Source organism: Thalassophryne amazonica, chromosome 12, assembly GCF_902500255.1.
Source record: "Thalassophryne amazonica chromosome 12, fThaAma1.1, whole genome shotgun sequence".
Taxonomy (NCBI): Eukaryota; Metazoa; Chordata; class Actinopteri; order Batrachoidiformes; family Batrachoididae; genus Thalassophryne; species Thalassophryne amazonica.
The window spans coordinates 78384571-78397669 of NC_047114.1; the positions used below are offsets into that span (position 1 = coordinate 78384571).

Below are 13099 nucleotides of genomic sequence, written 5' to 3' on the forward strand. Positions count from 1 at the left end.
TTTGATAGCTTAACTATTTTTATATTCATTTTGATAGCACCTGTACCTGGATGTGTTGCTGTATGTGGATAAATGATTTAAGGCACTTGTTAAATTGTTGGTAAGTGTTAGTCTACACAGCTAACCAGAGTAGGTGCGTTTTCTCACCACCTCAACACGTTTGAGCGCCGGGTCATAAACAAACCACAACACACGTCCACTTTCCACACATCGTCACTTTTTCTTTGTATTTCCACTTTGCGTGTAATTTGCCAAAAATCTCAGAGAAAGTGCTGTGTTTCTGCCCCCGGAAGTAGAAAAATTACATTATATGCTCCATATTTTATCCCTTTAGCCCTCAAACGAGACTGCGCTGCCCAATTCAAGACCAAAAACTCTCTACCACCAGTGGTTACTGAGATACAGCTTTAGGGTGAATTAATTTGGGTCAATGTTGAAAATGTGTTCAGACAATTTGGGGAACTCAACCCTTGGCCAGATCAAGAACATCTTCAAGGGAGTATCAGGACCACAGGAAGGCCAGATCAGAGTCACACTTTTCCACATCTATCATCACGGAACTGTTTTGGGTCCCGACTGGCAACCCCTGAAAGTAACCTCTTTGGTCTGGTCTAATTGCTGGGTTCCTCAACAGTATTGTATTGATCTAGAGTGCAGAAAAGCTTTTTTTTTTTTTTTCCCTGTTTTTTGCTTTTTTGTGGCTCCACAGCACATGTTCCGGTCATGAGTCTTATATGTTTTTTGTGGGAGAATCACTACTCTAAAATCACATGATTGAAGTGTAACGCGTGAGATGATGACACCAGAATATCTCTGACAAATTTTCACTTCCCTCTAATTGTGATATATCACGAAGCACTCCCTGAGGAGACTGTTGTCACGTTTGTTTTGTCATGCTCTGCAACGCTACACTGAAAACCGCCATCACCACCATGAAAGTACTCCAACTGTAAATCAGACCTCTTGTTGCCACGTTGCTTAAAAAATAATTAGAATCATTTTGAAATCCAGGGGAAATAGAGACTCACGGTTTCCAACCACGTGACCTCACGTAAGAATCAACACACACCTACAATACAAATCCCATTTTTCTCTCAAGTTTCACGAGGACTGGCATGTTTATAGGCTGGAAATAATATCAAAAAAACTTCAAACAAACTCGGTGAACCATTTGATCGGTGACAGAATGAGACATAAAGACAGGAAACATCGTTTCTTGACAGGATGTACACTCATACCAGAAAGCAGACATTCATCTCTGCTGCAAAGGACAGAATCTGTCCCTCAGCCTTTTTCCTTTGATCCTTATTACATGATTAAAGACAGACAGACAATGAAAACCTCCTCAGCAAGTTTCAAAAATTAAACATCACCAATCACAATCAAACATGAGTAATTGGGATCAAGGAGCAGGATCAAAGCTCAGCAATCAGGCTCTAAGGTCAGGATCAAAGATGAGCAACTTTGAAATGTAGGGTCAAAGATCAGTGATCAAACATGAATGATCCTGAATAAACATCAGATTCTGGATTTAATAAGAAAGAATGATCAGCATTAAAACTCAGGACGTAAGGTCAGGATTATAACTCAGCAAACAAACACATATCTGATCAGCTCTGAAGCTCAGGTTCAAAGGTTAGCAATAAAATGAGTAATTAGGAACAAAATCAGAATCAGTATCAAAGGCCAGCATCAGGATCTAAGGTCAGGATCTAGTTATCAGAGTTGAAACTCAGGATCAAAGGTCAGGATCATAGATCAGCATTCAAATATAAGGCTAATCTTTGAAGCTAAAGATCAAAGGTCAGCAATAAAAGATTAGTAATCGCAAAGAAAGATCAGGCTCAGTATCAAAGGCCAGCATCAGGATCTAAGGTCAGGATCAAAGATCAGCAATCAAACATGAGTGATCAGCTTTGAAACTCACAATCAAAGTCAGTATTAGGATGTTAGAGTGTTAGAGTTTATCAGATAAAAGGAAAACGTCAGTGCAGATGTAAACAGAGGACTCTTGGACCTTGGCAGAGATAATCATACTCTGACTTCTACATACTTTATGTATGATTTTGACTTCAAATGTCCGACCTAGTAACTGTTAAGTCTGGAAAAATAGGCTTTTAACTCATAGGTGTTAAAATCCAATAGCCATGTTTCTGTCCTGATGTAAAAGTCAAAAAGAGCTCAAGCTACGGACAACCAGGATAAGCATCAGAAAGAACTCAAGATAAAATCTAGACATATTTCACATGAAGATTTTGCTGGATATGTGCTGAACAGGAGAGGCAACACTCACAAAGGAATGTTGCACATGCACTTCCTCCTTTATGTCATCTGTAGGGTTGCTGAATTCCTGCTTCCTCTGTGATACCCGTTGAACTATATTAGCGCTCTGTAAAAATGCACAATACGACCCCTTTAAAATGTCAGTTTGGTTTCTTGTTCTATGTTTTTCTTTCTAACTAAAGTCCCACCAGGCTCATCCAGCCTATTTCACAGCCATTAAACCAAATGTGCTTCTGCAGATTCTTCATAATAGCGACTTTGAAGAAAAAATTTTCAATTCAGGTCACATCATTCAGGAATTTCCAGCCACTGGTGAAAGCACCAAGCTCACGTCCGCTCCTTTTACATCTGTCTGAGCTGGCACTTTCATATCAGCCAATCTGCCCTTCTCAGCTTCTTGTTCTCATAGGTTATAAAAAAGGGTATTTTTTTTCCACCTTGATCATTTTCATTGTTCGTTGATGTGGAGAAAGAGGATGCTTTTTATCCTGTCAGCCTTTTCAAAGGAACCTGCAATATCAATCCAGAATGGAATGTTGCTTCAGGCGTTTCCTTTTTCTGTTTCCTTTTCTTACCTCAAGTGTTTCTCATTCTGGTCTCTTTCATATCAGACAAAATTTGCAAGGTTCAAACATTTCACGAGGCATTTGTCTTCTTGTGAGATTCAGTCAAACATGCTTTAATCCATCCACACCTTGAGAGACAGCTCACAGGAATTCCATCAGTTAATGTGGACTTTAGCACAAGCAAGGTTAGAGGCTATTAAATACACAATGTGCAGCTGTTTCAGATTTCAACCAAGACAAGAATGCAGCTCACTGTAGATATACAGTGTCATGCAAATGTTTAGCAAACCTAGTTTAGTAAAAAAAAAAATAAATAAAAATCACACAATTCTTAAAAAAGAAATTCAGATTTCTTTCTATTTAGATTTCTAAAATTATGCCTTTAAACTCATGGTGAACACAAATCTCGACAACATGATATAAATTAAAGAAACAACATCAAACCAAAATTATGGTGTACATAGGCATGGACATCCTTTAACATAAAGAAATATAAAAGCTCCCATGCACAGTGCTGGGTTGTGCTGTGTGATGTTTAGAGCAACACACTCATCTTCAGATGATTTACAATTATGTCGAGTCAATAACTTACACACCATCAATGCATCACGAATTCAATCCAGATTCAACTCCAGCTGAACAGGCCTATAAAGTTTGTATATATGTCATGAATATGATTCACACGAACCATTTCAAGTCACTGAATGGTTAAGAAATGTAAAACTGTCTGGAGTAAGCAGTCCTACCATTAAGAATCGAGCGACTAGAAATGATTAGACATTTAATTTTTTTCATTCATTTAAAAGAAAAACAGAAAAGCAAAAAACAAAAGCAGAGATATTGTATAAAATATTAGTCTTTGGGGGTGGGGCCCAATCTTGACTGCGAAGGGGTATGTTGAGCTTGAATCCTGCCGTTGGAAGAAGGCAGGGATGGCGCTTCCCCCTCGGTGCTAGACAGGGACCAACTGGTAGTGGTGTGGTGGAGGAAGTCCCATTTCTGGCCAGCAACTGCAAACAGTAGAAAGGTAAACTGACATTTTTAAATAATGTGCATGTTTCCTAGTGGTTATGAGTTGATATCTAAAATGTAGACCAGCTGCTTTCTATTAGAGCTGTTACCGAATAGGAAAATCTGCATGAGTCTTCCTAGTAGAACTCTTGCTGTGCTACATTTTTCAAAAACTCAGTGACCATGCAAGGAGACTACTGAGGGAAGCCACCGTGACAACTCTGAAGGAGTCACAGGCTTCTGTGGAGAGACTGTGCACAGTTCAACTTTTGTCTGTTGCACCATCAAGTTATTTCAGAGTAATCACACACTTCCTCCAACTCATATTAGTTTGACCAATTGCTAATGCAAATTTACATTCTTCCAGCAGTTCTCTACATTGTTTCAGAAACTCACATAAAGTCAAGTGCACGGCCCCTGCCATTGTTACCCTATGGTCAGATTAGCTGCAAGCGTCAGAGTCACGAGCTGCAAGCTAGGTGGGCCAAAATAGATGAGAAGTCTATTTTATGCAAATGCTGAACAACATCAGCAACTGTCAATCTGAGTGAAGGCAATGTGACATCAGCACGTCAGCTGGTTGGTTGGTTGCTTAACCAAAATAATCCAAGATGGCAAAATATGCTAGGAAACAGCTGTATAAATCTAATATATTTGTAATTTTTATTTAAATATTTTGTAAACATCAGTGAGAAATAAATACTTCTAAATCTAAAAAAGCTGTTTTTGTAGCCAGATAATACCTCTGAAGTGATTTACAAGATATTTTGTGGATGTTAGCATGCTAACTAGCGATAAAGTAACCCCACTGTGAAATATATTGTAGTGAAACAATCACGAGAACTTTGGTTATGTTAAGCAGTCAAGCACTGACGAAAAACTCAAAGTGGCAGCGTTGGGATTCCCAATCATTTATAATCTGTCATTAAACAATGTACACAATAATGCCAAGTAACCATGAGCTGGCCACGCCACAGAACACCCACCAAATGACAAACAGCAAATGTCTGCGCTCTCATTTGTAGCTAACCTGACAAGAGTTAGCTGCAGTTCACCCAGCGCTACATAGCACGTTTGTATGAAGTGAAATTAGCCTTTTCAGCTTTCAGCAGCAACTTTAGCTCCTTCCAATGACATTTCAGCTTCCTAGTGACAGGATATGATGTACTTTTATAATTAAAAGCAGTTTTAAGCACAGGAGTGATCATTGTGTAAGCAGGCATGCTAATAAAGCTAGTTTTGCTAGTCACAGTGCCCCTTCAGGAACTCCTGACCAGTTACCAGATGAAAATAATTGTTCTTATTCAGTAAGAACACACTTTGAAAGCGAGATAAGACTCTTGCAGCTTCCCCTCATATTTAAGATGACTCCTGGCGGAATACGAGGTCTGTTAGAAAAGTATCGGACCTTTGGCTGGGAAAAAAAAAAACTGGATCATCCTGGAGCATTGGAAACCTAATCACCTTCAAAGTAGTCTCCTTGGGACTCCACACACTTCTCCCAGCGGTGCCACCACTGTTGGAAGCATTTCCGAAAAAGCTCTTTTGAAATGGAGTTCACCTCCGCTATCGTTGCAGCCATAATGTCCTCTCTTGTCTCAAATCTCGTTCCTTTCAAATGGCACCTTGAGTTTGGGGAACAGCCAGAATTGCAAGGGGCCATATCAGGAGAGTAAGGACCTGTTGAACCACCGGAGTCTAGTTTTTGTCAAAAAAGTCTGAATCAGAGTGTGAGGAATGTGCTGGAGGCATTGTTGTGATGGATGCGCCAATTTCCTGTGGCCCACAACTCCAGTCTCTATGCCCGCACAGCATTACCTAGGCGACGGAGGACATCCCTGTAGTACTCTTTTGGTGATTGTTTGACCCTGTGTTGGCGTACTCATGTGTACCACAACCACTGTGAGTCAAAGAAAACAGTCAGCATCACCTTGACGTTGCTGCGCACTTGGGCGAGCCGTTCTTTGGTCTTGGTGACGTGGAATGCTTCCAGTGTGACGACTGGAATTTGGTTCTGGGTCGTACCCCGGACACCCAGGACTCATCACCAGTGATTATGAATGTCCATGAAGTCGGATTCACTCTTTGTGAAGTCCAGCATGTCCTGTTTGACTTCAACACAAAAGTTGCTTTTGGCTCAGCAACTTCGCACAAACTTAGCCACAACTCTTTTCGTGGCCAAATCTTCTGTCACAATGGAATGTGGCGAAAAAGTGTTTGAATGTCCACCTCTTCTGCAATTTCTCGGACAGTCACATGACAGTCCCGCATCACCACGGCGTTCACTTGGGTAATGATCTCGTCATTTCGGCATGTTGATGGCCGACCGGAGCGCTGCTCACTCTCCACCGTTACGCGGCCATCTTTTAACCGGTTGTACCACTCCTTAATCTGCGTGATGCTCATTGCATCATCTCCAAAAGTCGTCTGAATCTTCCGAATGGTTTCCACCTGGCTGTCACCCAGTTTCTGGCAAAATTTGATGCAGTAGTGCTGCTCCAATCATTCTGTCATTTTCCTGTAATAAAAATCTGCCCAGCGCGCATCCACATGTCCTCACCCAAAGGCTGCTTACCAGGAACTGACGCAATGACAGGCAGGAAAAAATTCACGCATGCGCACGAAGGTTCAAGGTTTGCTCATGGAAGCACACGTGATTCAAAGCCATCAGGTTTTTGCAAAAATAAAAAGGTTGGCTACTTTTCTAACAGACCTCGTAAGTGAGGTGGGGGCGGTTCGTTGCCCTTTAATTCAGAGGGAAAGGAGGAGGAACTTACTGGCTTATGGGAGAAACATTCCTCTCATAGGTTTCAGGACACTTCGTCAGAGGTGTGCAAGTGTATAAAAGGAAAACGGAACACACAGAGCCGTCATCCGCACCTGAAGATGTGGACTGTGTGTGATTATTGTGATCTCTGGTGCTGTACAGGTGAGAACGTAGTCCCTGGTTTGCTTCTTAATTTTGAAATTTTTCACAAGGAAATGTTTGGTCAGATTGATGCATTGTATCATCACAGGTGCTAGGCTTATGCCCTAAAGTCTGCAGATGTCCCCCGGACGTCCCCCCATGTGCACCAGGCGTCAGTGTCATGCTGGATCTCTGCAGATGTTGTAAGGTTTGTGCACGACAGCTGAATGAAGACTGCAGCAGACAGAGCCGTGTGAACCGTACGAAGGGACTCGAGTTGCAACGTTGGGAGCGGATTAGATTCTTCTAAAGGTGTATGTCGAGGTATGGTCACCTTTTCTGTTCACATTCCACAGTTTTACCAAAGGTGCTTCTGTTCTTACCATGCTGCTTGCTCTGTTCGCCTTGAACAGCTAAATCGATGGAAGAGCTTGCGAGTATAATGGCAGGATTTACCAGAATGGGGAAAGCTTCCGTCCAAACTGCAGCACCAATGCACCTGCACGGACGGTGCTGTTGGATGTGTGTCTCTGTGCCCGGATGAGCTCACGATACCCAAACTCGGCTGTGCCGAGCCCAGGAGGCTCCAGGTGCGGGGCGCCTTCTGCGATCAAGTGATTTGTACTGAGGAAGAAAAGAGAAGCAGAGGGATGAGCTTCACCAACGAGTTGGTCCCGGTGCGGAGAGGAGGTGTCGAGACCGTCACCTGGTGAGACTAACCGATCCTTCCTTCGATTTAGGTTCTCCATGTTCCTGATGCGCTGCTAAGTCTTTAATGATTTACCTTGAGCGATATTGGAAGTCACCCTGTAGGCAATGCCTTGGCCGCAGGTGTTAAGTGTCAGCTTCAAACCACAGCCTGGTCTCCCTGCTCCAAATCCTGTGGCACTGGGAGTGTTCAAAAGGCTGAGCAACAACAATATCCAGTGTAAAACTGGTGAAGGAGACACGAGTCATGTGAAGTCCGTCCATGCGCTCAGATGATCTTCAGCAGAATGAAGGTAACTAAAAAAAAAAGGGGCTTCTTTACTGAGATGTGCTTAATCACAAGTGAATACACAATCTGACATTTAACATATTTTTGATGTCTTCTCTAGAAATGTAACTACACAGCAAAGGCCAGCTATCCAGTTAAACTGTCCTATGCAGGCTGCCATAGCCTGAAAAAGTTCTGGCCCCGGTACTGCCGGGCCTGTTCAGATGGGCGGGCTGCCGACCTCATCGGACCCCGATGGTGCCGGTCCAGTTTCAATGCAGAGATGGTCGGACTTTCAACAGGAAGATGATGATGATCCAGTCTTGTACGTGTAACTTCCAAATGTTCCAAGCCACCTGCTCTCCACACGCTTCCCTACACCAAAAGTCCAATAGGAATCCATGAGGAAAACAAATAATAAAATCATATTGGATTCCTATAGGAAATCCTGTAAGAAGGAGGTCCTGTTAGATCCCACAATGATCCGTATGATTTATAATTATATAGGGATTCCTACAGGAAAGATATAGGATTTCATAGGATTTTTTTCCTATATGATTTCTTTGGGATTCCTAAGAGAATTCCTATAGGATTGTTACATTTTCCTCTGGGATGTTTTGAATATGGTGACAAAATTTAACACAATGAACACTGAGGCATTTGCAGAATAAACTCTGGTTGAGTGAACTTTTACGCTGTGATGTGCAAACATCAGAACGATTACTTTCATGAAATGTATTGTTTATGATGATGCTTCATAGTATTGGAGCTTTTGCAATTTTCTTCTCTGTGAAGTTTCTTTTGTGATAATATGCATATTTACAGAAGCATGTTGCATTCACTGGATGAAAAATAAATTAGATACCTTATCTTGTAATTAGTAGAAAGATCTTGTAATTACAGATCAGGATCTCATAATTATGAGAAAAGATCTCGCAAAGATTTTCATGTTGTCATTATGGGGTGTTGTGAGTAGAATTTTGAGGTGAAAAAAGAATTTTACTCCATTTTGGAATAACGCGGTAACATAACAAAATGTGGAAAAAGTGAATACTTTCCGGATACACTATAGGAGCCTGTGTGGTTCTTTTCCCTTACTAATCAGATCCAGATATTTGTAACAGTCGATTATTAAAAATATGTATTTGGTCCGTGGGATTTGTAATAAAGGTTATCAACTGTTAAACCAAGAGTGGTGCAAGACAAGTTGATCCACAAATAACGAGAAGTCAGAAAAGGGAAAAGGTAGCTTCTGAAAGTCGTCAATTTGAAAATCCCAGATGGCAGCTGTAATACTCTTTGAAATAAAAAGACAAATTTTTTTTTTGATTCCTCATTTCATAAGCTTTCTAAAAATAAAGAATTTACCAAATTGCCAAAAAACCTGAATAAAATTCTTGCTGCTGAATAAACATCAAGAACAAGTTGCAGGAGGATTACAAAGAGCACAAATTGCAACATGCAAGTTCCAGCATGATATGTTGTTATTGAACGCAAACTCACTGCCAATGATGCACAATTCAACAAGTTCCGTTCCAAGTCTGAAGTTATCAAGATGATGACTAGCTGAATGATACTATGTTTGTTGTTCTGAAGTGATGTGCATGAGTTCCTAAGTGTTGTAATTTTATCTTGACACTGCCACACAGTTACTAACCTGCAAGTGACCTTTTGAGGTATTTGTACATGCAACTGGAAAAGCAGTTGGGTTTGATGCACATGACAATAATGGGCAATCCGGCTTGAGCACAATAGATGTTTTTGTCTGGGAAGATATGACAGCAGCATGGCACACTCGCTGGAATATATCCGTCTTACAATGCACAGGAACCTGAGGCGGGGTTTGGACTTTTAGTTTTGTGTTGATACTTTATGGGAACACAAACAACTGCAGAACACAAAGATCAACACTGTAAAAATATATTCAAAATGTTTTTAACACATATCACAATCATACTGCATCTTGTTCACAATCTGACATCACGTGCTACAAATTCATTTCTTGTCTTTGATACCTGTAGAGGCGGTAGCTCAGTGGGACAAAGAGTTGGGCTACTAATATGTAGAGGGTTTGATTCCTAGTAACGCTACTTGTGCTTTTAGAGAAGACCTTCTTCTGCAGCATCCCAGTCCACCCAAATGGGTACCGCTTGGCTGGCGAAGTAACCCGCATCCAGTTGGTGTCCCATGGAGTCTCATGTTTCATGCTATAGAATATAAGCATCGGCACCAATTGGCCTCAGGGCCTATATACAGTCAGAATTACACTGCGTTACCATAATACTATATGTGTGGCCTCAGCGTTTGATCAGCTCTGTCCAAAATGGAACCACTTTGTCCCTGACTAATACACAACCCCTTTAACAGATTACTTTCTATTGGCACCACACTGTTTGAGTTAAACCAATATGACCTTGAGTTTGACTTTTTCGAAGTAATCCGCACTCTAAAAAAATATTATGCTGCGCCACTTAAAAAAAATGTATATAATTTGCATGGATCGTTTTTAAGTAATTCCAACTCAGCTATTGCTGAGTAAATGTAATGAAACTTTTATAGTGAAACAACGCAGGTTTAACAAGTGATTAGTTAATCCGTTTAGTGTACTTTATTTGCTTCGTCAGCTACAAGGTTAATTAAGCTGAACCAATTTAAGTCAAAGGGTTTGGTGTGATCCAACATATTTCATTTAGGTTATTCTAACATCTTTATTGTACCTTCATTCTAGTCACAAAGTTCTTACCTTAACTTTTTGAAGGGGTTTTTTTTTTTTTAAGGTTGATTGTTTTTACCGAGGCCAACATATGGCCATCGGGTATTGCGAATACCTTGGACAAGTTCAAAGATGGCTAATCTTGACCTATTTTAGGAGGTTAGAAAGTCACATTCTGTTTGAATTTGTTCTGTTTTGTTTTGAGTGGTCGGAGGATAACAGCCAATCAGAGTAGAGCTGCACCGTAACGTCAGTGGCTGGGCTCTTCAAAACCACATTGCTTTGTGTTTATATGCAAGAAATGAACACTTCTAAAACTGAAAACGCTGTTTTTGGAACCTAATAACACCTCGGAAACTTATTTCGCGGACGCTAGCATGGTGACATCACAGGCTGGTAACTAGCTTCAAAACTCTGTTTTGTTTATGTGTAAATATATCCTCTTTGTTATATATTATGTAAAAGCTAGCGAGAACTAAACACTTCTAAAACCGAAAATGCAGTTTTTGGAACCTAGTAACACCTCTGAACTCATTTCGCGGACTTTAGCATGGTGACGTCACAGGCTGGCAGCGAGCTGCAAAACTCTTGTTTTGTTTGTGTGTAAATATATCCTCTGTCATATATTATGTAAAACATAGTGAGAAATACTCATCAGTCATCTTTAACCGCTTATCTGGGTTTGGGTCGCGGGGGCAACAGCTCGAGCAGGGGACCCCAGACTTCCCTTTCCCGGGCCACTGGGGGATCACGAGGCGTTCCCAGGCCACAGTGGAGATATAATCTCTCCACTTGGTCTTGGGTCTTCCCTGGGGCCTCCTCCCAGATGGACGTGCCTGGAACACTTCCCTAGGGAGGCGCCCGGGGGGCATCCTTACCAGATGCCCGAACCAGCTCAGGTGACTCTTTTCAACACGAAGGAGCAGCAGCTCTACTCTGAGCTCTAGAAGTGGGCGATGCCAGGAATTTTGGTATTGATCCGATACCAAGTAAATACAGGCCCAGTATCGCTGATATCAATACCAATACTTTTTCCATATTTAAGCTTCATAGATCCAAAGGATCCTAAAGACCTAGGATAGAATTTCACCAAACATTGTACGTGACAACAAAATACTTTATTATCACAATCAACATTTTTTGTTGGAAAGGTGTCGTAGCACGGACCCACAACAGGGGGCGCAAATGAACGGACAATGAATAAGCCAAAAAGTAACAATTTAATGTTGTGATAATACACAACTAAATACACAGAAATTGCAAAGTCAATTGACACCAGGTGACGTGTGGGCAGGCTCGAAGATAGAAGACCCCCGACGAGAGAGAAGCCGCGTCCCACACGGCTTCCACACCAACGGTCTGAAGAACACCGGAGCCACCAAGTCCGAGTCCCCAGGTGGCCTCTGTCTTCGGCTGTCGACCCTGGTACTGCTGGCAGAAAGCAGAGACAAGATGAATGAGTGTGAGTCCGCACACTCAGTAAATCCACAGTCTGTACACAGTTAGGAGGGAGCACCTCCACCTCCAATCACACACTCGTGCAGCTCCTGGTTAACCACTTATCTGGTTTGGAGTGTGAGGCGAAGCCATCGCTGTTACACCAAACGCCAATCCCACAGACAAGGAAAACCACCAGGAAAACGGCTGCAACAGAAGTTCAGATTATTACACAACGTATGTGTCAGCAGAGAAATTATCTCTTCAGTAGTCGATTTCTCGGCAAGGAGGTGGAGTTGCAGTCCGGCCTTTAAGGTGATGATGATGATGATGAACGAGTGACAGCTGGTGCAGAGGATGAGTGACAGCTGTTACTTCTTCTGGGTCTGGCGCCCTCTCGTGCTTGGAGCCCACACTCCAAGCAGGGCGCCCTCTGGTGGTGGTGGGCCAGCAGTACCTCCTCTTCAGCGGCCCACATAACAGGACCCCCCCTCAACGGGCGCCTCCTGGCGTCCGACCAGGCTTGTCCGGATGTCTCGTGTAGAAATCGGCCAGTAGGGCCGGGTCCAGGATGAAGCTCCTCTTCACCCAGGAGCGTTCTTCAGGTCCATACCCCTCCCAGTCCACCAGATATTGGAACCCCCGGCCCTTACGATGGACGTCCAGGAGCCTGCGGACTGTCCAGGCAGGCTCCCCGTCAATGAGCCGGGCAGGAGGCGGCGTAGGTCCCGGAGCACAGAGGGGCGAGGTGTGGTGTGGCTTCAGATGGGAAACATGAAAAACAGGGTGAATCCGCAGTGAAGCCGGGAGTTGGAGCTTCACTGCGGCCGGGTTGATGATCTTGAGGATACGAAACGGACCAATGAACCTGTCTTTCAGTTTCAGGGAGTCAACACAAAGAGGGATGTCCTTGGTCGAGAGCCACACCTCCTGCCCGGGCTGGTATGTGGGGGCCGGGGAACGCCGGCGGTCCGCATGGGTCTTGGCCCTCGTCCGGGCCTTTAACAGGGCAGAGCGGGCGGTCCGCCACACCCGGCGGCACCTCCTGAGGTGGGCCTGGTACCCCAAACATGCCTCAAAAGGGGGTGCGCGGAGGTGACGCAGCGAAGGGCCTGTTCCAACTCCTGGTTAGCCCGCTCTGCCTGGCCGTTTGTCTGGGGGTGGTACCCGGACGAGAGACTCACGGTGGCCCCCAGCTCCTTACA

General features: G+C 43.1%; 1 pseudogene; it reads left to right on the forward strand.

The window, feature by feature from the left end:
- The first annotated feature begins 439 nt into the window (after positions 1 to 439).
- LOC117521285 lies at positions 440 to 8149 on the forward strand (annotated as a pseudogene).
- Positions 8150 to 13099: the final 4950 nt, after the last annotated feature.